Below are 24,540 nucleotides of genomic sequence, written 5' to 3' on the forward strand. Positions count from 1 at the left end.
GAAAAATATGCACCCCGAGTAACCTTCAGAAGGTTTTATTATAGCCATCTGTCGTACGTCATGGCATCGGACACAGGCCCGATAGGACACGGACTCGATCGGACACAGGCCCGATCGGACACATTTTGTATCGGGTTTGCGTATTTCTGTAAAGCACAATATTCTTGTGTGCGTATGGACTTACAAATGATGGAAAATTATCTGCTTTACAGAACAGTTAACCCGGGTTAACCTTCTGAAGGTCACTCGGGGTGCATATTTTTCGGGCTCCCCCGATTGATTATCACTGTCAGAGTCACAACAAAGGTTTTTACCAAGAAAACCGCAAGAAAATATCAAAATTCGGAAAAGTTCCTATTCTCCATAATTACCATAACTTTTAATAATAACTTTTAATAACTACTTTACGAAGCATGATGCGAAAAAATGGCTCGGCACTTTTCGACTCGGTTTTACATGAAAAGTATCACTGTACAAATAGCGGACGCAAATTAGATTACACCCTGTATAAACAACAGCCCGCGAGCGCGGTGAACACGGCGTGACAAACTGCAACCTTTCGAGAGAGAGAACGGCAAGGCTGCGTAATCCTTAAAGCGAGTCTACGGCACGGGCGCCTCGTTATGTGTAATATATCTGCGCGACTGAGTACGAAAATATTAATCAGCCGCCAGGTGTGTATGTTAATTACGAGTGACTGTCGCAAGTGACGGACGATCTTTCGCTGTGATCGGGAAAGAGCCTGTAATTATGCACGCGTTGCGCCGTTTTTCAGGACAGACAGAGCAAAATGAACTGTTGTCGATAGCTCTCTTTGTCGTACTTGTCGTTTCCTATAATGCAATTTGTTTAATACGAGCTTTGTATTAATTGTTATCCCTTCCGAAGGTAAACCTCAAACAGACCGGGAACGAAAGTAATAGTTAAATTATTATAACTAAAGATTGATTTTGTATTGCGTATGTTTAGTGTGGATGCAATGAACAGACACGCATGTATACATATTTTTTTTATGCACGCGATCCGCGAGATAAATAAGTATTTCGCTGCAGCAAGCAATATCTTGAGGATCTACGCTTATTTTAAACTACATAGTAAAAAATAAGATAAAATAAAACAAGAGATGAGCGGAGCGAATATAATGTAAACATATACTGTTTTCGCGATCTCGTGACTCTTACGGCTTAATGCTTATATAATTTTTATAAATATACAGGGTGAGTCTTTCCATATCCGACAAAATTTTTGAGAAGGTAGAACGGATCGAGATGAACGAAAAAGTTCTGTGCCATTTTACAATTTTCGTAATAGTTAACGAGTAATTAATTATTAAAAATCGTTGTCTTAGGCCGGCCTACCGCCCAATTCGAGCGCGTGGCAAGATGTGGCCGCCCGGCGATCGATATTGCTATGCGCACATCTCGCCACGCGCTCGAATTGGGCGGTAGGCCAGCCTAAGACAACGACTTTTAATAATTAATTACTCGTTAACTATTACGAAAATTGCAAAATGGTACAGGACTTTTCCGTTGATCTCGATCCGTTCTACCTTCTCAAAAATTTTGTCGGATATGGAAAGACTCACCCTGTATAGTCATGTATAATTACATAAATGCACCATGACTATAAACGAATCTTAATTATTTAAATACAATATTACCACAAAAATAATACAATTTACAAATAATATAACCAAAATCCCACTCTCACACGCTGTCAAAAAGTATGTAAAATTACATACGCAATAAGTGCAGCGATTACACTATTAATAACGGAAATATAAATAGAAATTTATGTACTTTTACAAAGTTTTTTTACTCTACGTTGTGTAAATGCTTGTTTAAACTGATAAAAAATTTAAAAAATTTACACAATTAAAAGCAAGCAGTTTGCTTATTACATGAGGTAATATAGTTTTACCTACAATATGTACATTTATTGACATATGTAAATGTACACCTTCAATAAATGGTCCCAATATTAACCGCTATAATAATTGTAATTTTACATGTAATGTTTTTACGATGCAATTTACATATTTTATTTTTATTTACGGGTACAACTAATAATTGAAGATCAGAGATCAAATAATTGGATATTATGACGAAACAAAAAATATTATGCATCGATGTCGGAAGAATGCATCGAAGCAAGTGCAGAACGCAGTCGATTATACTTCACTTGTACGTGCTCGGCGGTTCTTTATTGAGTGCGATTCTTTGAACAATCGCCGTATCTCTCGCGCGATAAAAAGCGATTGCTACTTGCGCCCGTGATAATCTTACCGTCGACTTTTTCACGAACAAAAAGCAAGTCGGACTTATCTAAAGCGACGCCGATGCTAATCAATTTGCTCGGAAGGAAAACTTGCGTACGTTGTGCAAATAATTGAAATGTCCACGCGATTATTACAATTGTATGGCGAAAACAGATATTCCGCAATTATCGTTGCTTATGTTTCTTAAATGATCAAAACGTTTTTGCAAAACGGTAACAATTTATCCCTGTATCGACGCAAGGTATTTTCGATCGTGCGCCAGATAGTTTTATTAAAATTGCGTTGTGCACGCAGATAGATTTATTTAAACCGCAAACGTGGCGAATCGCGTGCCTATTCTGTTGCGTCACTAGCAGCGAAAATTATGCGGCGCGGAGATAGGCACGCTTCGTTATAAAAATACGTCAAAATAATCAACGTGACGTTTTTCCAAGCACCTGTTACGAGACATCGTTGCACGCGTAGGTATTTTCGTACGGCGGCAAATAAAGTAAAGACTAATGATTATTACGGCAGATAAAATAATTGTCAAAGTAAATGGCAAAATAGACTAAATGAGAAGTAATGTTTCTCTCGCGTTACGTCTTTTCCGAGAATGCAGTCATTTAAAGCCGCTATGTTTTTTTACAAATATTGTCTAGAATTGAAAATTTTTTTATCATAAACATGAGATAACATATTAATGTGTTGTACATTTAATAATATTTAACAATACTCAATATAATATTATAATATGTGTATTAGACATACTTTTTCTTGATATTATTATAGAGATATATTTTTTTAATATAAAAATTTATTAATTAATATTTCAAATATATAATATCTTAAATCAGCCTTATCGTTATGATATAGATATATGGGTAAAAATATTTTGTTTAGGTGTGTTATCTGATATCTCCTAAATCTATGAATCAGCTCTGACAGTCACAATTCGACACAAATCACAGAAACTTATCGGAGGAGATATTTTTCACCTAAGAACGTAGCTCCGCGCGTCATTTTCTCTGCGACGTTTTCCAGAAGGGCAAAATTTCGGACCGTTGACCCCGCCGCGATGTACAATTAGAAAATGCAAAGAGAGATCAAGTCAACGAGTTATCCTGCAATCCATTAAATCTCAACAAATCTTGGCTGACCAGCACCAGAAACCGGTGGAATTAAGGCGATTCGCCGGTGAAAGCCGGTTTTGATCGGTTAGATCCGTAATATACGTTTGGTGTCGATGACTGAAGGTATCCCGCTCGAAGGCCCATATATCGGTACAATCGCATAAATCACGTCGAACAAGTGGACCGTCGTGGGATTCTGCGACGTTAGAAAGAAGCGCATAGTATATGTGAGGACTCCTGCAAATCAGGCCCGGTTTCAAACGTCGCTTAACTGTAATCTTAGTTTAATTTATGTTTGTTCTCTTTCTAAAGTGACAGTTGGAAGGAAAGAAAGAACGAATTAAACTAAGCTTAAAGTTAATCGACGTTGGTGAAACCGCGGGCTTTAGAGACGACGAATAAATATGGTAAATCTAATGTATCCCTCCTAGAGGAGGCGCATACAGAATGTTACGACAACAGAGCCTATTCCGCAGGCTCTGGAAGTCTCCTCCGGATCAGGTAGAAAAAGATGCGTATCTTGCGGAGATATAAATGGGCGACTGCGGCGATTATTCAATTTCAAGACGATGTCGCGCGCTCGTAGGACGGCAATGTGACGAAACGTATAATTACCTTGACATGTTTCCCCGTGAAAACAGAAGACACGGACGGTGTCTAGATTTTTTCCGCGTGCACAGCGCGGAATTATGCAGTTACTATCCGTCAATGACGAAAACCGTGATTGCCACAGACGCGAGTTCATGAGACAAGGCATTTAGTAACCGAGCCGGCCCGTTTGTCCCGTTTTCTCCGACGTCACCCGTCATTTTTACTGAATTTACATCATCCATGAAACACCGTAAGAGCTGCCAGGTCAATATTCTCTCACTGGTACCCTCGGAAGCTTTCCAGTTACATGTAGGTACATGATGTCGGAAATAAAAAAATTTAGATTTAAATTGAAAAAAAGCGCGATACTGGCTGACAAAAGCGACTGTTTTATTCGAGTGAGATGGACTTTTAATTATTCTTACCTTGTCGTTAAGCGTATCGTTCGCAAATCAAGATTTGCCGTAATTACCTAGCGGGATATCTTCGACAATGGTCGCGTATTATGCGAGCGCACAATGGTCGAGAACGCGTGTGCAAGTAACTTGTAAATATTCGCCGCAAGGACAAGCCATATCGCTTTTGATCTCCTCACCTCGAGTATCGTAAAGAAAACCATGCGTAAAAAGAACCTAGAGCTTTCGTGAGGTACAAATGGCAAAATAATACGCGATAAATCATCTCGCGTTAAATCTAATTTTTTAAGTCCTAGCATTTAATAATATTAAATGGTGAAAGATTTTTCATTTGTAACAAGTTAATTGAAGAAAACGTTTAAAACCCCTACAAGGAATATTAAGCGGTTAAAGATGAAATAAATTCAGCGTAGATAAATAAACGTTAACAGTAAATGTAAAAAGCGAATATGTTTCGCGGTTAATAAATGTTGTAAGATGACCTTTCGATACAAAGAGGAAGGAAATTGCTACGACTAATTTTCAAAAATTGCAAAACGACGGAATTTCTTTGTTAATGTCGCTCTATACTAATCTCTTATGTTAAACGGTCTGGTAGCGGTTTTTCAGACCCGAAGACGTCATTACACGGTCGCCTAGCGAAACGACGCGCTTCTTCTCCGAGGCGATTGGGAACACAAACGGACGGGATTTTTTTCTCGCGCGGTGAAATCGAACGCAGGCGGGAATCGTCGCGAGGAATGGGATGGAAAAAAATTCCATTCGCTTTGCACTTTCGAATCGCGCGAGCAGACGTGCCGATTGGGTTTAGTTAAAGCCGAGCGCGAGAGTTACACATGTGGGCGTCCTTGCGAATAACCTCAGTGTTGCCGTTTTGCGCCAGCTTTTGCCATCGCCGGCAATTCTGTCGAAGCTTAAAGATTTTAATGATACGTTCGGTCGATTCAAATTGACCCACGTATCGCTTTCCGCCTCTTCCTCTCTCCGTTCGACATTTTTATCTGGCAGGATTGATGACTTCGCGCGAGTTGTATAACAGTACATGAGGTTGAATTTACATATGAACTAGAAAAACTTGAATACACTCACGAATAATCTTTAAGGATACATTTCCAAAATTCCTCTCTTCCCCCCCCCCCTTTACTTTTTTATTTAAACGATTTAAATTTATTCCATCGCAGCAGAGAAAATATACCCATTTAAATTTTATTACAATATTAAATCAGCTTTAGAATTACAAGCTAAAGTCTATCCTTTTATTTTTCGTTGTCACTATATACACAGGTACAAAAATAACGAAACTTGCAAAAAAGAAATGTGTTTCTCTTTTGCGCTTTCTGTAATGACGTGCACGTAGTTTAATCAGCCAACTGATGTATAATAGTACCATTTTCTTCTCTATCCGGAGAGCTCTGTAGAGTGTAACTAATCTTACCGTCGTCAGTGTTCCATTTTCTCGTTTACGTAACTCCCGTCGTATAAGTGAAGCTATTATTTCGTGTGGCAAAAGTAAATACGAGTGCGTCGGTGTATCTCCGACATTATGGCACATGCACGATTCTTCGCGAGACATACATGCGCGATCGTGTATGTTAGACGAGTCTTTTCATGGAAAAGGATGGTAACACAAGTGTCAGAGCGTGCACTCGGAAAAATGTTCGGTTCTGCATCTATTGTCTCTACACAGAAAAAAAGTGTCAGATCAACTCTTATATACTCAAATTTACGTGTTTATTGTTTTGTATATACCCAACAATGTATAATCTTCTTAAAAACATTTAATAATCTTACATTCCAACAATATTACAGTCTTATTTAAATACTACAATTGCCACTTCAAGAATAATAATTTTGACAATAAAATCATTGTAATCTTCGATTTGAAAATATGTTGTTTTCCATCCAATACTGTTACCTTTTCATTCAAGAAAATTATTATTAAATAACAAGCAAACATTTTTCTTGATTGAATTATATAAAATTGCTTCATTCAGGCAAGTTTTTCTTACTTTAACGCAATATAATCTCATTTCAAGATTTTCACGTTCAAACTATAATAAACATATTTTCGAAAGAAGAATATTCTTTTTTTCTGTATACAGTCACACCGAAGATCCCACAAACTCTCGTCACACGGAAAATAGAGAATAATGATTACAATGATCGATAATATGCTCTCCAATTACCATTGACATTTGCGGAATTGAATGTCATATCGATCCTGCGTACCTGGCGTAAAGCGGCACCGCGAATTATCGCGTCTGCGTCTTTTCAAATCCGGTAATTTACACATATGCGCTTTTCAAGTCATGGTAGTAGAAGCGAATTGTCCGTTCGATGATCGTACGCAATTAATAATCGCCCGTAGTAATCCTCATTGTTCTTCATCCAAACTAATCACTAAAATGACTAATCGCAGGCGGAAATAACTGTCTAAAAACTTTGATGTACAAGAAAATATTAGAAAAAGCCTCGATATTCAAATATATTTAATAAAATAGTTGAAAAAATATATTTTCCAGACGAAAGTATTTTCCATCGTTGAACCAACTTGTTGACGTAATTAATTTGCGAGGAGGAATCTCTTACTCGATACAGTTAACCCTTGCGCTCGTCTTCGCAATTATTAACGGTGCTCAGATGGCACGTACGAGGGTGCTTGTAGATTCGCATGTCGTCGATGTAATCAACGTGAATGCGTGACCGGCCGTGCCATGCCGTGACACGTGTCACGACGTGCATCACAATTAAACGGCGCTTACAACGAGTAATCGACCACTCCTCGATGCCTCCACGTCTATTTCAAACGACTATTCTCGAACACCCATCGCTGGCTTTTCCACCATTCGCGTATTCTAAAATCGTGAAAAACAGGGAGAAGAATATTAAGTACCCGATAGAATGTAACGAGGTACTGCGGAATGCAAATGGGAAGAGAAATGATGTGACGGTGAGACGTTACGCGCGATGAATCAACAATGGGAAATCTTTAAGATAAGATAAACGAAAGCAGATAAATAAAAAATTCCGCTACCATAAACGAACGTGCCGCTTTAATGGTCGTCGGACGATTTGGAAGTGTCGAAGATTACTCATTAAGCCGACCTCGATTATGCAACGGTAGAACGCAGCGCACGATCGCGTTCGTCCGGTTTCGCCAAACTGTCATCGACGTACGTCACCGAAAATACAATGTCAATGATGTATTGATAGAAAAATTGATATAATGCTCGTCTGAGTGGCGAAGCTATGGAACAAGGGTGTTGAGACATACATCTATTATCATTTGCATGTGTGACATATCATTAGTATCCTACTATTTCATCATTTTCATACGTTATTTTCTACAATTCCTCTCTTTACTAGAAACATAAAAAAAATAACTAGAACGTTTCGTCGCTCTTGAATAAACAAAGGGAAACGTTTTGACATCGTCTCACAGCCAAACTCTTTCGTACAACCAGTGGCGAGGCTGCGTAATGCATACACCGCTGACTCAGCGTGGTTATCAGTGGATTATTAACGGCTACGTGCGGCATTCGAGAATCGTGAACTTGGTATTAAGCGCGGTAGTTTATTATCCGTGAGCATACAAGGCATTCGAAGTCAATATGTCAGAATGATATCGGCATAAACATTTCTTTCGACCGTCGGTATAATGTACGCTGTTATACCGTACATAAAAGAACATAGTGAAAGAAAAATTTGTACGTGTCAATTTTGTATGTAGAGCCACTAGATGCACTACGTGTATACATATAAAAATTAAATGAAAGTTAATTTCAAAATTAATTTTCGGGATTAATTTCGGACTGATTAAATTGATATATGACGATATCATAGAGGAAATTTAGTACTCTAATAATTTAATTCTACTGATATTCAATTAAACTGATCGAGCTATCCCCAACCAAGAAGATCGTATTTCTTAGTATCATGGAATCTGCCGATGAAACTCTCCAAACGAAGGCAATGACCGGCGCGTTAGTTGCTCTATCATCTAGAACGGAGAAGAACTTTCGAATTTATGCTCCATGAATTTTGCATTATATCGAAAAATTACTAATCGGACGATTTAACTTAATTCAGATTCCGCGCGCGCGTGTGTGTGTGTGCGTGTGCGAGCGTGCAGACAGCTTATAATAATGTTATCTGTAAAACATTCTAGCAATTCTAGTAATCGAAGGAAAGCCCTTCGTATCCGTTTGAAAAATTGTCTATTTAATGTATCATACATCCATAAAATATTCATAGCAATGGGATTATTGATGTCTCAAAAAATGACTGTAAAAATCACCCATACAAATGGATTTAGAGCAAGCCGGACTGTAGTCCGTGGTCAAGATAAGGTCAAGGTACCGACAAAGCGGCTTGACCGGCATTCAAATCTCTTTCCGTTTCCTCCGCCTTTCTCCCTTCCCCTTACTATCGGATTCTGAGGCTCACTCATATCGTATCTGTACTACTGCCAGGGTACATTTGGATCCTGCGTGAAGATGTAACTCTTGTAGTTATAGATATTGTACGAACATAAAACAACTACGTGTTTTCGATATATTTCCTGTGCATTATCGCATGATGAAAGATAGCGTTCCTACATTTTTGTAAGAGATTATTTCATTTGCTCGCTAATAATTTCGTTTGTCTCAGTTTGTTAAGAAATTAAAAGTGTATATTCTAGACAGAAGCACAAATTATATTTCTCACTACAAATTAAGATTATTTGTACATATAAATTAATAATAAAACAACAATAATATATTGTTATCATATATTTTAATTGTAGTAATAATAATTATGATAAAGTTAAATTTGCTTAATATTACGTACAATTAAATAATTAGTAGCCATACGTAAATATATGAAAAATATGTGCTCGATTTCCGAGAAATCGGAAAATAATATCGCGCTCAAATTCCTATACAAGAGTACAATTCGTTAAATGGTACGACACTTTCGCGTCTTTTCGTTGGGAGTCTACGAACGTCTCGGACAATCTGGGAAGGCCGTGGCGGCAAATCGAGGCCACAACACGCGAGCGAGCGAGCGCGCGAGAGAATCTACCTTTTAGAACGCGGCTATTTGCACAGGACGTGTGCGATCTGTCCCGAGGCGTTAAATTGCCTAGACAACGTTTCCCCGTTCAATCATCCCGGAGGTGTCTACACATTCGACGATTGCTCAATTATGACCGTGCGCGTGTTTCCGGGTGAAGCGAAAGGGAAGAGCTTGGCGTCAATCCGTTGAAACGGAGGTTTTAAAAAATTTTCGACCTTGGTTGGTCATTATTGCAAACAAATCTTTACGGGCACCACGTGCCAGTCCTCCGGGCCGATTCGTCGTTACGTATATCTTTTTGCAACAGCCTTCCGAATCGCGCGCACGCGTCCATATGATCCAGTACGATCCAGTTTTACATTCCATGTGCGATAAAAACAATAAAACATTCCCATCGTGATGCAAATCGTGTCTTTCATAACTTGGGCAATAATGACAAGAATCTCCATTACAATATCTTGTGGATTTAATTTTGTGAAAAATTCTGCTATTTATAATCTTGCGTAATTTAATACTTAAAATATCAATGTTAATAATTAATATTTGCGTAGTGAAGGAATTATTAGGCGGAAACTTAAATTTTAATAAGTTAAAATTTATACTTGTCAAGTTGCATGATTACCAGGGATGCCAGAAAAATTATGTCGTTATGTTGTCTGCGAAAATAATTTGTAATATTATCACATCATAACTTTATTGAAATCAAATCCACTTTTTGTCCTAACGTTTTTTAGATTTCCACCAACAGACCGAGGAAATTAACAGGATATGCATCATCTTCGCTTTTCACGCACGGCAATTTAAGCGCCGCGATATAGCATTATATAATATCCCACTCGATGAGACAGTTTACTAATGATTCCTGATGACAATAAATGCGCTGTTATGTTCGTAAAGTGATTAGAAGTATCCGGCAGGGGTTTCCTATCGACTCTGTAATTTTTCTCCGGCACTTTAAGCTATCATTATATTTACGGGTACTACGTATGTATTAAATTGTCCCAGTGAGACATGTGAATTAATTTTTCTTTGCAAAAAATTTATTAATAGAAATAAAGAGATGAAATTGTAACATGATTGTATGCAGTTATCATCCTGTGTAATGACTTGTTGCCAACATCAGGGAGTCTCTGAATATCTTGGTAGAAATCACTGGGCCTACCTTTTTATATGTATGACCATGACCGCGGCGCTTGTTCAATTTTAGATCTTTTGTTAGGATACAATGAACTGTACACTCTTCGGAGTATCCAGCTGCTCGAAAAGTGCACTTTAGAAGTTTGCAATTTAGAAATATACATTTGTATACACCAACTATTGAGGTAAAATCTCTAATCTTAGTAGTTAGAATTTAAGTAACAATGATTTTTGTTTCGATACATTTTCTCGATTGAACAGAATTAATCGTTTATTTAATCGGTACCAATAAGTCCGCAGAATGATACACAAAACGTAGTAACAGTCACGGAACAAAGTAATGTAAAATATTAAGTACGGAATTTTCCATTTCGTAGGCGGGACAACGAATTCCCAACGTTTTTTTTTTTTGTTGTTTTTCACTCGGCGCGGTATCGTACGACGTTACGCGGGCCAAAGTTTACCCGAAGGTCGCCGCGTTCTCACTCGCTCGCCGAACGTCGAGCCGGCAGGCAGTGGCGAGAGTCGCTCCGTGCGTGTTATTACTTTTGCGTTATCGGTTTCCAAGACTCGATCGCGATGAATGCTGGGATAAAACACTATTGATTTGCACACCTTTATCAGTAACAAGTAACGTTCCTCGATTAATTATTAAGTTTCTCCAACTTGTAATAAGAAACGAATTGCATGTCGAGGCGACGGCTCTTTATCAACGTACACGTAGATATTTCACGAGACTAACTCATCTAAAATATGAATGTAAACCGTGATACTTTGTCGCAGTTACATCTCGTTTACGCATCGCGCTTTTAATTATCTATCGATTTCGTGTAATCTGTTCCATTTTCGGGAAAAGAGAGAAATTTGTATGACTTCGGCGTTCGCGCTGTAATTCGCTCTTTATCGCAGATTATGCTTCTGTTGCTCGCGTTGTATTTTATATCGCCAATTCAAAAGTGTTTTATCCATTATTCTATTCCTCTGAATTGAAAATGCAAGTCATTAGTTTGAGTAATTTGTATGACAGAAAGTCACGCGATATTTGTTAATAATATTTCGTGCGTTTCGCGGTATTTCACATCGCGTACGGGAGTGCCCGAAATTTCGCGCGATCGATGATTTTTGCGAGTGAGTGTTGTGTGAGTGACACAAGGAAATCTGAGAGGTGGAGGAGGCCTGGGAGGCATCGGGCAACGGCGGAGAAATCGTAAGGTAAGTATCTTACATTTTTATTTATTTGCTACTTGTGCAAAATAAAGCATCTGTTCTGTGTTTTTTTTATTTAGCCAAATGATTCGAACGAGAATTCGAATAAGTGTTAGAGACAAAACCATACGTATAAAATTTTGTCAGTTTATATTTAAAAGGAAAACTTTCAGCATTTTATATAATTATTTTAATAAATACCTATTTTTTTAAGTATAAAATATAAAGTATATTTGATACAATAATTTCAATTTTACATGATTAGTCTATAATCATATGCATATTTGTATTGTTACAGTTTAACATATATACCTAGTTGACGATGCACAACTGTGCTGTTGCGAGTCGTATCAGTGAGTGAAAAATTACTTTTTATTTTAAATTGACGTTGCGCATACAATTACTTCTCTTTGCATGTATACAAATTCTTAAAAATATACAATGCTGAACTACAAACTGCGCGCGCGAAACGCGCGTTTTGTCATTTCTAGTAAACTATAAAAGTGATATGAGGAAACAATATACATATTACAAACATAATTGTATCAATATTTTAAAATAATATTGCTACAATATTACTAAAGTAATATTGTAAAATAATGTCTCTGCAATATCTATGTACCATTCAGGGTTGTAAACCGGAGCAAAAATATGTTCTTTGGAGCGGTTTTGAACCGGTTCGAATTTAAAAACCGCTCCGAAAACCGGATGAATTTACGGAGTAAATTATTTGGAACTTGGGATGTAAACCGAACCGGAGCGAATAAGATTGTAAACCGGAGCATAAATACGTTCTTTGGAGCGGTTTTGAACCGATTCGAGTTTAAAAACCGCCCCGAAAACCGAATGAATAAAGTAAATTATTTAGAACTTGGAATGCAAATCGAACCGAACTGGTGAAATTTGCACATTTACCACCTTTCCAGCTATGTAGCAAAGATTCAAACGTGGTAAATCTTTTTAAATAAATTAAATCCTTTTTAGATAAAGAAACCGCTCCAAAACCGGTTTTTCATGCTCCGGTTCGAAACCGGAGCGTTTGAAATCATAATCAAAAATGGTTCGCTCCGGATCGGAACGATTTTATAAATGAAATTTTGATCCGTTCTCTCGGAGCGGATACACTTCAATGGTTCGGTTCGGTTTACAACTCTGGTACCATTACACTGCAAGATGCAATGTTGCAATCTTGCGGCAATGTTGTTGCAAGCTTTTGTGTTGTATGGGAAAGAACGATCGTTATCGTTCTTTAATATATAAAAAAATAGATGTTCCTTTTAATGAATGCGATGAAAGGTGACTCATTTACGAGCGTAATCATGTTCACCGACATCACTTAATAAAATTCGATCTCTTTAATGTTACGCATTATCGAACAATATTCCTTTAATTGGATCGTGATCGCGTTAATTCCTTTCTGATACTATGAATCCTTCTATCAGAAAGTAGGGAACAAAAGGAAACTCCTTGCACTTTCAACTGACCTCCGATGCGAAGAATTTTTACGACGTGAGTGTATCTTTCTCCCGTCACAGGGTCAGAGATGACATCGATCCATTGTGTACACAGAAGCGACATGGAAGATCCTTGCGAAAAGAAAAGATGCCACCCGGCTACGCATCTCTCGTTCGGCATGCATGCGTGAGAAGCGCGCGCCATTCGCGCATGCAAATTGCACGCGGCCGCATCGCGGATCTTCCGAGGTTGATATTTGTCAATATTAATTACGGCGCGCACTTTTTCCAACCTTGTTCGTAAATCGACGGGATCTTTACATGTCACGCAAAGTACGTTCCGATAAATGTCACACACTTCGTGAACTTAACCAGAGGCAAACGGCGTCCAACAAATAATACTGTTTCAAATAAGTAATGCGATTTCTGTCACATATGCGTGAAACATTTTAGTCATCCAGCGATTGTTTAGTCACAAATGTGAATGAGAATAAATGTAGAAACGTAAAGACTCCTCCTCTCGCGAGAAATTTTCACACAAGGATAATTATCGAGAGAACTAATTATAATTAATTTATCCGATTGATTTGGAGTAGACGTGTGTATTTATTCTTACTTTTGCTATTATGCCGTTTAGTTCACAGCAGACACGCGCTACCTAACAATATTCGTGATATAATACGTGTTACTGAATACTCGTTTGTATATCACGTCCGGTCGCGGAAGGGTTTCGTGTTATTTATACACATGTAAGACTCAAAATCAGCTGCGTCGGCACACTGCACCGTTGGTCGGCGTCAGCGCATTGTTCCACCTGCTAAATTAGGCTAATGTTGATTACAAACGACGCTCCATTGGATTTATCTTTCTCGACGGTTACTCGACATACCGACGTTCGCTCGACATACCTCGGTGATTTCGATACACGAAGGACCGTGACAGGCGAAAATACTAATTCGATCAGACTAATCTCTACTTAGCCTGGCGAAGATGCTCTGCATCGCTTTTACACGCAATATCGCCGTATCATCAAGTGCTACTAAACAGCAGCGGGTCGCGAAATAATACGCGGGAAGTATGATTGCAGCTACGGACGATTTTCAACTCTATGCGGGTTGTAATTATACTCGCATCATGCTAATGCCCAACGCACGACTCCGAACGCGATGTAGAACACGCGCGGGACACGCGATAGATCCGATTCGTTTTTCTACGGAATTAATTTTCATACTCGCGTTTTCGTCCCGACGCAATTTAATTCCGCCGTATCTGTGCGCGCGATCGCAAATTAAATATAGCAATGGTATTTATATGCATCTCGTCCTACGTATAACGAGATTAGAGCACGCCCTTTCTCCCTTGGACTGAAATACGATGAGACTGATATGCCGAGAATAGAGTAGAGCCGTCCTGGAATAATTTCTGACAGAAATCTAGCGAGAGGGCGAAACCTAGCGTGAACAATCGCTCGGGACTTGTGTCACACGAAACAATTAAGAACCGCGGGTTAATTGGTAGTACGAGATTTTATACGAACGCGCTCTCGATAATCCTATCGATGTATCGCGCGGTATCGACGCCAATACGCTCGTACGTGTCGCCCACTCCGAGACTTTATTGCACCTGCATCTATCCGCCGTGTGCTGACTGAGACGCGCGAGACAAATGCACGCACGTGGCCGGATACTATATTCGTTATGGTTTAGAAAGTTCGCGAAACGATCGGCTCGTGCGTGTTACAATCCGTTTCACAACGAATCACCTGGTAAGGTGTGCCCGTATCGACGTGTAGTCTTCACGCAGAGAATAATAGATCACACACGAAGATGATCGGTGCACAAGTCTACGATTCATTATGCACCGGCCACGCGCAATGGCCAATCTTTACGCTCGATCGTACCCGGAGCGGGATAACTGTCATTATTAACACTTCTGCGAGAAATGTGTAAAACTAACTGTAAACGTAATAACCGTTACGCGAGATTTGTGTGACGCCTACTATTTGCTTAAAGCGTGTGTGCTCAAAATATCAAGCGTCGATTATCGAGACGTATTGACAAATAGAGACTAACGTTATTTCCTTCTTACGAGTCATATAACGATGTGACATATGCGTGAAAGAATTTTCCGCAAATCTGGGTTTAATCCTGCAATTCCGGTTGACTTTAATTTCAATTAGAATATACCGTGGAAATTTAATTGGAAAGTACTTTTATTTATATTTTTTTCTATTTATATAATTCTCTTTAGTTTAATTAAAAAGTAATTTTTGCAAGTGGCTCGGACTTGCGTTGCTTGCAGAAAAATTGATAACATAAAAAAATGCGCTTCCATATTCATTATCGCACTTGTGCAACAATGATCAGAAGATCTTTGTCAGGCGTGAGTGCATCAAAAATAACGAATCGACGTCATCACCTGTCCGTAAAATGAATTGCCAGCGTCCTCAAATGCTCGTCACATTGTATGTTAATAAAACTGTGTAAGTACTTAATAAAAATGATTAACTGCTGTCGCACATTGATGGAAACAGCTCACAAAAGCTCTCGTTATCCGTTCTTTAATCTGAGAAATTTTGTGCCATATACTCTATCAAGATCATCTACGGTGCATTGAAGTAATTTGCGTTACTTTTTTTCGAGTGTAAAGAATGAATTTTCGACATCCGATTGTTTTAATCATACGCGCACGAGCGTAGTTTTGTATATCGGCGAACTTGCACGGCATGTCAAGTAAACCGGAAAACATAATGTTATCTCTACTCCTTAACGACGATATCTTTATGCGTCGTCTACAATGCACGGAGTAAGTCTGAAGTAAGGTGTAGGAGTGAGGAAATAAATACATTTGATTTCTTACTCGTACTTGAGCTCTCGCGCTTACTCTCGGTGAATCAGAACAAGAATATTGGTCTAATATTGATACAACATTAAACCAATATTGGGCCAACATTGGGAAGACTAGATTTACATTATCTCCCAATATTGCACCGATATACAGGGTGATTCAGACCACCCGTACAGCCCCTTTATTTCGGAAATAGAACATTTTAGAGAAAAATGTTTCAGGCAAAAGTTATACGGTTTTAAAAGGGCTATATAATGAAAAAATAAATTTTCGAAAAAATAAATTTTTTATGGTTATATGGAGGTCGCTGTCATTTTTTTAAATGGAACTCCCTATTGTTTATTATACTATCTTATTCTACTAAATAATATGAACAACTTTTGTCTGAAACATTTTTTTATTTGCCTACTACTTTTTGAGATATTCAAGAGAAAAATTATAACTTTTTACATGTTTAGCTTATAATATTTCGATAACTGTTTGTCGGAGGGAAAAGTAGTACAGGACTTTTTTACTTGATTTAATCTCAGCTTTAATATGCTATTGCAATGGTTTATGTATTGTAACACATAAAATTTACATACACAAAAATTTTCAATAATTGAAACACCATTGCAACAGCATATTCCTGAGACTAAATCAAGTAAAAAAGTCCTGTACTACTTTTCCCTCCGACAAACAGTTATTGAGATATTATAAGCTAAACATGTAAAAAGTTATAAATTTTGTCTTGAATGTCTCAAAAAGTATTAGGCAAATCAAAAAATGTTTCAGACAAAAGTTGTTTATATTAATTAGTAGAATAAGATAGTATAATAAACAATAGGGAGTTCCATTTAAAAAAATGACAGCGACCTCCATATAACCACAAAAGATTTATTTTTTCGAAAATTTATTTTTTCATTATATAGCCCTTTTAAAACCGTATTACTTTTGCCTGAAACATTTTTCTCTAAAATGTTCTATTTCCGAAATAAAGGGGCTGTACGGGTGGTCTGAATCACCCTGTATTGTGCTACTTGGGTATGAACGAAAGGAGAGATAAAGGGAAAACTATTCAAAATATGCGCGATACGACAGAGAGGAAGATAAAATCATTATTATTCACCGTCTGTGAATGTTGCATATCGAGGACGCTGAAAATCTTTACATTTCGGGCGATTAAGGAACGCGCGCTCAAAAACAGGAAGACCGACATACATGCGCGCGTGTGATTATACACATATGACTTCTGACATTGTGAAAGATCGCTGTGTATTAAGCGATCATTAGATGCTCTCGTAACTCCACTCTGCCTCGTTACATTACCGTGCATCATAGCGCACGTCTCCCTTGCGGCTTCTGAAATATTTCATTATTCTTATCGCGGGCTTAATTAGTCATTACCCGGTAGCCCCGCCGCTCGATATTATACAGACCCATACTTGGTCGTGTGATATTAATAGAAGTAATTTGTACAGAATGTGTTAGCGCAATTGGGCTTTCCATTGATATTAATACGCAGACGAATGCTGTATATCTTGTCTTTCTATTGCAAGATCGATATAAAGACAATTTACAATGGAAATTGTCCGTGTGAAAAGTATTACGTCCTATTCCTAATTTTTAAGTCCTATATCTAATATTGTTTCTTGAGTTCTTGAGAATCGCGAATAAATAAAAAATTCGCGGGTAAATGAAAAATTCTAATGTTATAAATAATTCTTTCACTTCTGCAACGTTGAGTTTTGAATTTTTGCGTATTAGAAGTCCTGAATTTTCATAATTTAATCCTACCAGAAGGACTTTCGCTTAGCGGAAATTGTCATCGTGAAAAGCATCATAATATTGCGCGCAACAAAGTAAAATTTATTGCGCCTGCTAACGTAACATCGTTGACATTTTTATTCATATTTCTGTGCAACGTGTCACACGTTAAAATCTTATATTTCTTTAGAAAAGATCACGAGAGCTTTGCTTTTGCCGCGTCCGGATGAAATATCGATGAAATCGCCGGTGAATCAAAGTTCAGAGATCTCACGGTGCGCAAAGTGAAATTAGTTAGGTAACGACTAACTTTCCGTAAGTCATCTTCAGTCTAGAATGTCTAGCATAATTTTACAATGGAAAACGTAATTGATATAATAGATTTTAAGCGCAATCAGGCAACAAGGTATATAATCGGCTTCAACAGGTATCCAGCATATTCCGTTGGATATCTTATAATGACACGTGGCGAGTAAAATTTTTTTATCTGTCATGTATCGAATATGCAACCGAGCGATCATCCACAAGTCACGTGCAACTCTCTACAGATACATTTACACGAAGTGAAAGCATTTACGGACATCTATGAATATATATTATACCGCAGAACCATTAGTTGTCCTCTTTTCAGATATATGTTTCTTTATTAAATCAAAATTCGCGGCGGCTAATAAAATATTTTCTTTTAATTTAAATGATCTTTTCTCCTTTTTACAAACCTGCGGGGATTTATTTAGCTGAATACGACTCGCAGCGGGTAATTCATTACTTAAAAATATATATCTATACAGCTTTGTTTTAATTATAGAATTAATATTCAAGGCTTAATTTTTAATTATTCCAAGTGTCACAGTGTAAACGTTTACACAATGCAACAATTCTTCCATGAGAATCTAAACGTAACCGTTGTATCGTGGCGTTAAAAATAACGCGATCTAAATTATGCAACTTGATATAAACGCGATGCTATACTGTAAAACGAAGAGGGTTTATCTATTCGTTATCGAAAGTCTACTCCGAAACAATCGCGCAGAATAAGCGTAATAGCTATTATGTTTCCTTCGGGTATGTGCTATATCTTTGAGCAATCGTAGCTCCACATCACTGAAACGAAGCGCGTCCAGTATCGCGGCTGCTTGTAGCGATCGGATGTGCATATAAACCGTTCACGATATAAAACTACGTACGAATTTCTTACTGCGGAGCGACCGGATCTTTTCAACTCAACAGTGTATGGCATTTTTCAAAAGATATTACTTTCACGATTGCAAGAAAGAAGATATAAAATAAATGATCATACGACAGTGACGTGTTATCTCTTGGATTTCTTCTTTTAAATAATTGGCATAAGTGTCACTTACAAATAAAATACCATGAAAAATCATTTGCCTGGAGATTACGTCACTTACGTAATTTCATTTTTTTTCTATTTCTATTCATATTGTTACTGCGGAACAAAAATTTACTTACGGTGCAAAATCACCTATTCGCACACTGACAAAAATATTTTCGCTACCGTAGCTAATCATGATTTGATAGAAATATTGCAAACGGTTTGCCATTGCACCTAAAAAAGGCACAGTAGCAAAATATTTAGCTATCACAACTAAATATTTGCTGTCTATATTTTACAATTGAAATTTAGTTACCGCATGTAGTTTTTAGTTACATTTTTTCCCCCGTGCATTTATGTTACATCAACGAACCGGAAAATTTCACATAAAATCATTTATCGCGTATTACTCGATGTAATACGCGATAAGTGATTTTATATGAAAGTACTTTTCTGTGTTGAAGCTTACGAGAGTATCGGAGCGTAATTTTCCAGCCCGACCCAAACGTATGAAATAACGTTATCGTCGCGTTGCGTGGCTCGGTTCCAGCGCGGAACGTACGTTTCAATAACCCAATTTTGCACATTCGTGCCGGCCATAAATATCTAATAATGAGTACGCGTTATTCGTACGTATTCTCGTTCCCCATCGCCGGTGATTCGAGCCCCACTTTGGCATCTTTACTTTCTAAACGCGAGACAGAATATTATCTTATCTTTCGTCCGGCTAAAACACACTGGTACCGATTGTACACGTGGCGCCCGATGGTGCACGCGAAGGGTTCACGACAGCTGGCGAACAGCCGTTCCCTACGCGAGCGAAGCAACCCCCGTGAACCACCCTCCGTCACAATACTCACGTCTTAGCAAATCGATCGTTCGAATCAGCGGCGATCTCGCGTTCCCCTTCGTCTCGGTGGGCAGCGAGACAGGTGGTTGGTTCTCGCGAGGGGTTGTTCTATCGACGCAGCGGAGTGTAGGAAACCCTACGTTGACAGCCGTGGCTAGCCCCGTTCCCGCGACGTCGGACGAGCGAATTGTCTCGCGCGAATCGATCCAATTCGGTCGAATCGAATTCTCGGGGCACTTCAACGGCGGTGTGTACGCGTGTCGAAGATGAGATCGCGGGTCGCGTCGTGGGACGAAAAACTACCTCTGAAAAGCGCGTCCGAACAGTTCGGGGGTTCGGAGACAACTGAACCTGCCTGACTGTCGGCGGACTTTGGAATCGGTGAGCGGTTCGCCGTTCGGTTCTCGGTTCGCCGATTCTCGGCTCCGCGGGTTCGTACGCGCGAGTCGCGGCCGTCGTTTTCTCTCTGTACACGCGGCACACGGTGCACCTTCGTTCGCTCCTACCCTACCTCCCTTTTCTTCTTCTCCTCCTCCTCCTCCTTTCCACCTCTTCAAAACCCCTCTCTTTCTCTCTCTTTCTTCTTTCTGTCTCCACTCTGTGTCTCTTCTGTGTCACTGGCCGTGCCGTGTCGCCGTCAAGTGTACAGCAGGTAGCCCCACGCATGCACGTGCGTATTAAATCTCTTGCACACGCACGAGACCAAAATCGCGCGTGTACCCGACGCGACGTATCCTCCCGCCATTCCTTACCCACTTGTCCATTTTCGAGCCCTCTCCTCGATATTTCATTTAATTTTATCAAACATTGCTGCTCTCCAATTTTGTAAAATTACCCAAGGCAGTATACAACGCAATCTATTCGTATACTTATAAAATTTGCATAAGAATTATTTCCAATGTTATGTAACTTGGTAATTATTAATTCTCCTCAACTGTTTCACAGCCGTCATCTTCCTCAGTTCAATTCCGATATTCGTGAGCGAAGGGCACGGGTGTGTTCGTTAACTTTTATATGCGATCGCGATGTGTCATTGCGATACGTACATATTATATTAAACACGAAAATAATCCACAACAGTCCAGGATAAGACGATTGATGTAACACATAAATGGCTTATAGTTGCCTTCGGAGACGTCATTACACGAAGCATCAAGCGGAAAATAATGAGTCGGAAGATATGTGATTGGATATATGCTTGATTACATCGCATCTGCCCGCTTGAATGTGAAGTTTATTGTCGTGCGAATTTAAAACAAACGGGAAAAGCTCCTATTAATTCTGAAAAATTAAACAACACAGGTCACACTTTCACGAACAGAAAAACGAAAGTTTTACACTGGTAAAATGACTGCGTTTCACGTGTCACTGGGTCACTGTGTTTTCCGGCGATGGAGAACTTTTTCCTTGGCACGTAGATTACTTTCGACAAAGCGGCGTGGCGAAAGACAGTGCTCGGATGTCAAGGATAAATAATTAAAATAATCAAGCCGCGTTATTAAAGTGCTCAGCCAATTTTAGCAAATCGCACACCTACAATATTATCGCACGTTGCGTGTCTACAAGGATAATAAAATAGAAATGATGAAAATAACGATGACATTTCAGCAATGATAAACCGCCTGGGACCCGGTTTTTCATTTGCTGGTTAAATGTTAACCAGAAGTTAGTCGATTATTTTCTTCTTGGATAATAATATAGAAAAAGACTCGACTAACCTCTGGTTAACAGTTAATCAGAAAATGAAAAACCGGGCCTGAGAGACGAACTTGTGTGCGCAGTGATACGGTTCAAACAAATGGAATATATTTGAAAATGTACACAGTAAAAAATCGTGCGTTCAAATGTTAAAATTTTCTTGTGTTACCAAGATTTGATTCTCACTTCAATGTAAAATTAACATAAAACGTACATGTCATTATTTTCGTAACACTTTTACGTGTTATATTTATGTTAACGTAATAACTTGACGCTTTATGTATGTTACTTTAAGATTGAATATTACTTTGAGGTCTTTTAACACAACTGTTTCACAAAATCAACCAAAACGTGTAATATCGATATTTCTTCAAAATTATTTCAACTATTCTGATTTGTAACTACTCGTACTGTTTACTTATCCTGTCTGTTTTTATTACATCACACTTAAGGTTGAAAGAACACAAACATAAATGTGAAATATAACGTTGATTAATTAACATCTATAATTTGTCAAAAAGTAACACACGCGATAAATGTTATTTTAACTTAAAATTTAGAGTGGACGTTTTGGGACATGTAAAAATGTTAACATTAACATTTCGTTTTTTTACTGTGTATTGCTGTTGAAAAGGCGTTTATACAAAGTTTATACAATTTTCTCGCAATTAACACCAAGTACTCGTAACTCCGAAAGTGTAGCAAGTAGTTTGTACAATGGACTTTATCACGAGCATTCAAAAATGGCCAAAATGAAAGAACAATTGACCGATTCGGCTGTTAATCGCGCACAATAGTACGACAATTTAGTGTAGGTGCTAACAATGCGTTAGCGAACGTTGAGCTGGAAAGACATACCGGTCTCTCGAAAAGGGAACGACGGGTCGCCCGGTAAGGCAACTTCTTACTGCTGGTGCTCGAGGGGGAACTAAAGTTCACCGGATCCTTTGCGCACGACAACACAATACGTTTCTTAGGTAGCCATACACCGCCCGCGAAGAGAAGAGGCTTCTTCCCGTTATCGGCGATGCCGCGACACGGACGCGCCTCAGAAATTGCAATCGCCGATCGCGAGTTGCACCGTGTTGTATCGCGGCCGCGCGAATACTCGGAGGATCCTGTTCCGAGACAGTACTTGAAGATTCGCTGCCGCGTGACGTCACGCGAGACGACCTGAGGCATCAAGTAGTGCTGATAGGCCGTCGTCCTCCCTACTTTCGGAGAGCAGATTGTTAAGATAGGATAAATGCGTGCATTAATTATCTTATCTAAAGGTTATTCTACTAAACACGCGATGAATAGTCGAAAGACAATACGTCTGCGCCTGTTATCATCGTGTACACAAGCGTGAGAAATGTTTGTGCATTGCCTGTTAGAAAATAATACGTGTGCAAATGTTTGTAAAATAAATGTCCCTTTTAATAATACAATTTTCCGCGATAATCGTTAATTTTCATTAATTGATCTTAATTAACTTTATTGATTGTATGAATTTTAATATGAAGAATTTATCATCGTGTACACAAGCGTGAGAGATGTTTGTGCATTGCCTGTTAGAAAGTAATACGCGTGCAACATTTGTAAAATGAATGTTTCTTTTAATAATATAATTTTTGCGATAATTGTTAATTTTTATTAATTGATCTTAATTAACTTTATCGATTGTATGTACAAATTTTAATATGAAGAATTTATCGTTACATATTTATAATTATACGACGCGATCTGGTGGCTTCGGGCACGACGCTAACGTGCATTTTAATAGAATGCATTCGATGGCTGCTCGGTCACATATCATTACTCATTATTTTCTGGTAGTTTCGTAACGTTTCTCTAAGCATAGTGATCTGCTGTCGGACGTACGCCTTCATTATCTTTTGCTAGCGCACGTGGTTATTAGTGTCAATTACGTGACTCCTATCGAGCTGAGAATCGAGCTTTTTCATTTCGATCAGGAGAATTGTGCACGAAAGGTATTGCTTTCATTCTCTTTTCAATTATCATAAGACTTTTTGTTGGCACAACGATGCCCATCACGTGTGAAACACGCGGAACACATCGGCAAGAATGGCAGCCGACCGTTCGCCGCATACGAAACGTACATGAAACGGTCAGATGTCATCGGTTTTTTCCATGAGGCAATAATCGATATTGATGTACTGTATCTAAATGCAAGGTGAAAGAGTCACATATATTTTACATGCCGGTTACGTACGCACAGACCACTTCTCCTTGATTGTTGTCTTTCTTTGTCCTTTTCTATGTTGTTACCGTGGCATCGTATCAAGAATCGCTACTGCTCTTTAAGCGCCTGTAATTCTAATCGACCTAAGGCAACCACGCGCGTTGCTCGTTATTGCGAAGTCTTTCAATGTCCACCTTTGAACACAGAATCTTATAATAAAAGCTTGGAATAGTAGAATAAGATAAAAATGTCTCACATTATGACATGACAAATTTATATAATTTTTAAACTCATATTAAATTGCCATAAATTCCAATTTTATACCAAAATTTATCGGAGTCATATAACTAAAAAAATTACAACATAATACACCGAAAAGATACAATCGAATAATGCACATGATTTGTGTATGGATTACTTTAACGCTTATTTGGTTGATTAACCTCGTCATGATTAACCTCGTAATTCAAAGTTCTCGCCACAAGCGTCAATCATATCTTTAATATCAACACAATTGACGACTTTCACCAAACGAAGTTGAAACGGAATAAGATATTTCATCGCGATTCTATTTGTCGCGTGATCGATCGGACAATACTTTCTCCGCGATGTTTTCCGAGCCTACCATC

At 38.5% G+C, this 24,540-nt stretch overlaps 1 protein-coding gene across 1 annotated transcript in view; it reads right to left on the bottom strand.

The window, feature by feature from the left end:
• The window catches only part of LOC105558029 (UNC93-like protein), a 60,398-nt gene extending 39,906 nt beyond the window's left edge, over positions 1-20,492 (bottom strand). The window contains exon 1 of the mRNA XM_012005516.1: positions 20,039-20,492. The gene's annotated coding sequence lies outside the window, so the exon portion shown is untranslated. The remainder of the gene's footprint in view (positions 1-20,038) is intronic.
• Positions 20,493-24,540: the final 4,048 nt, after the last annotated feature.

This window comes from Vollenhovia emeryi, unplaced genomic scaffold, assembly GCF_000949405.1.
Source record: "Vollenhovia emeryi isolate VEMERY1.0 unplaced genomic scaffold, V.emery_V1.0 DF939389.1, whole genome shotgun sequence".
Taxonomy (NCBI): domain Eukaryota; kingdom Metazoa; phylum Arthropoda; class Insecta; order Hymenoptera; family Formicidae; genus Vollenhovia; species Vollenhovia emeryi.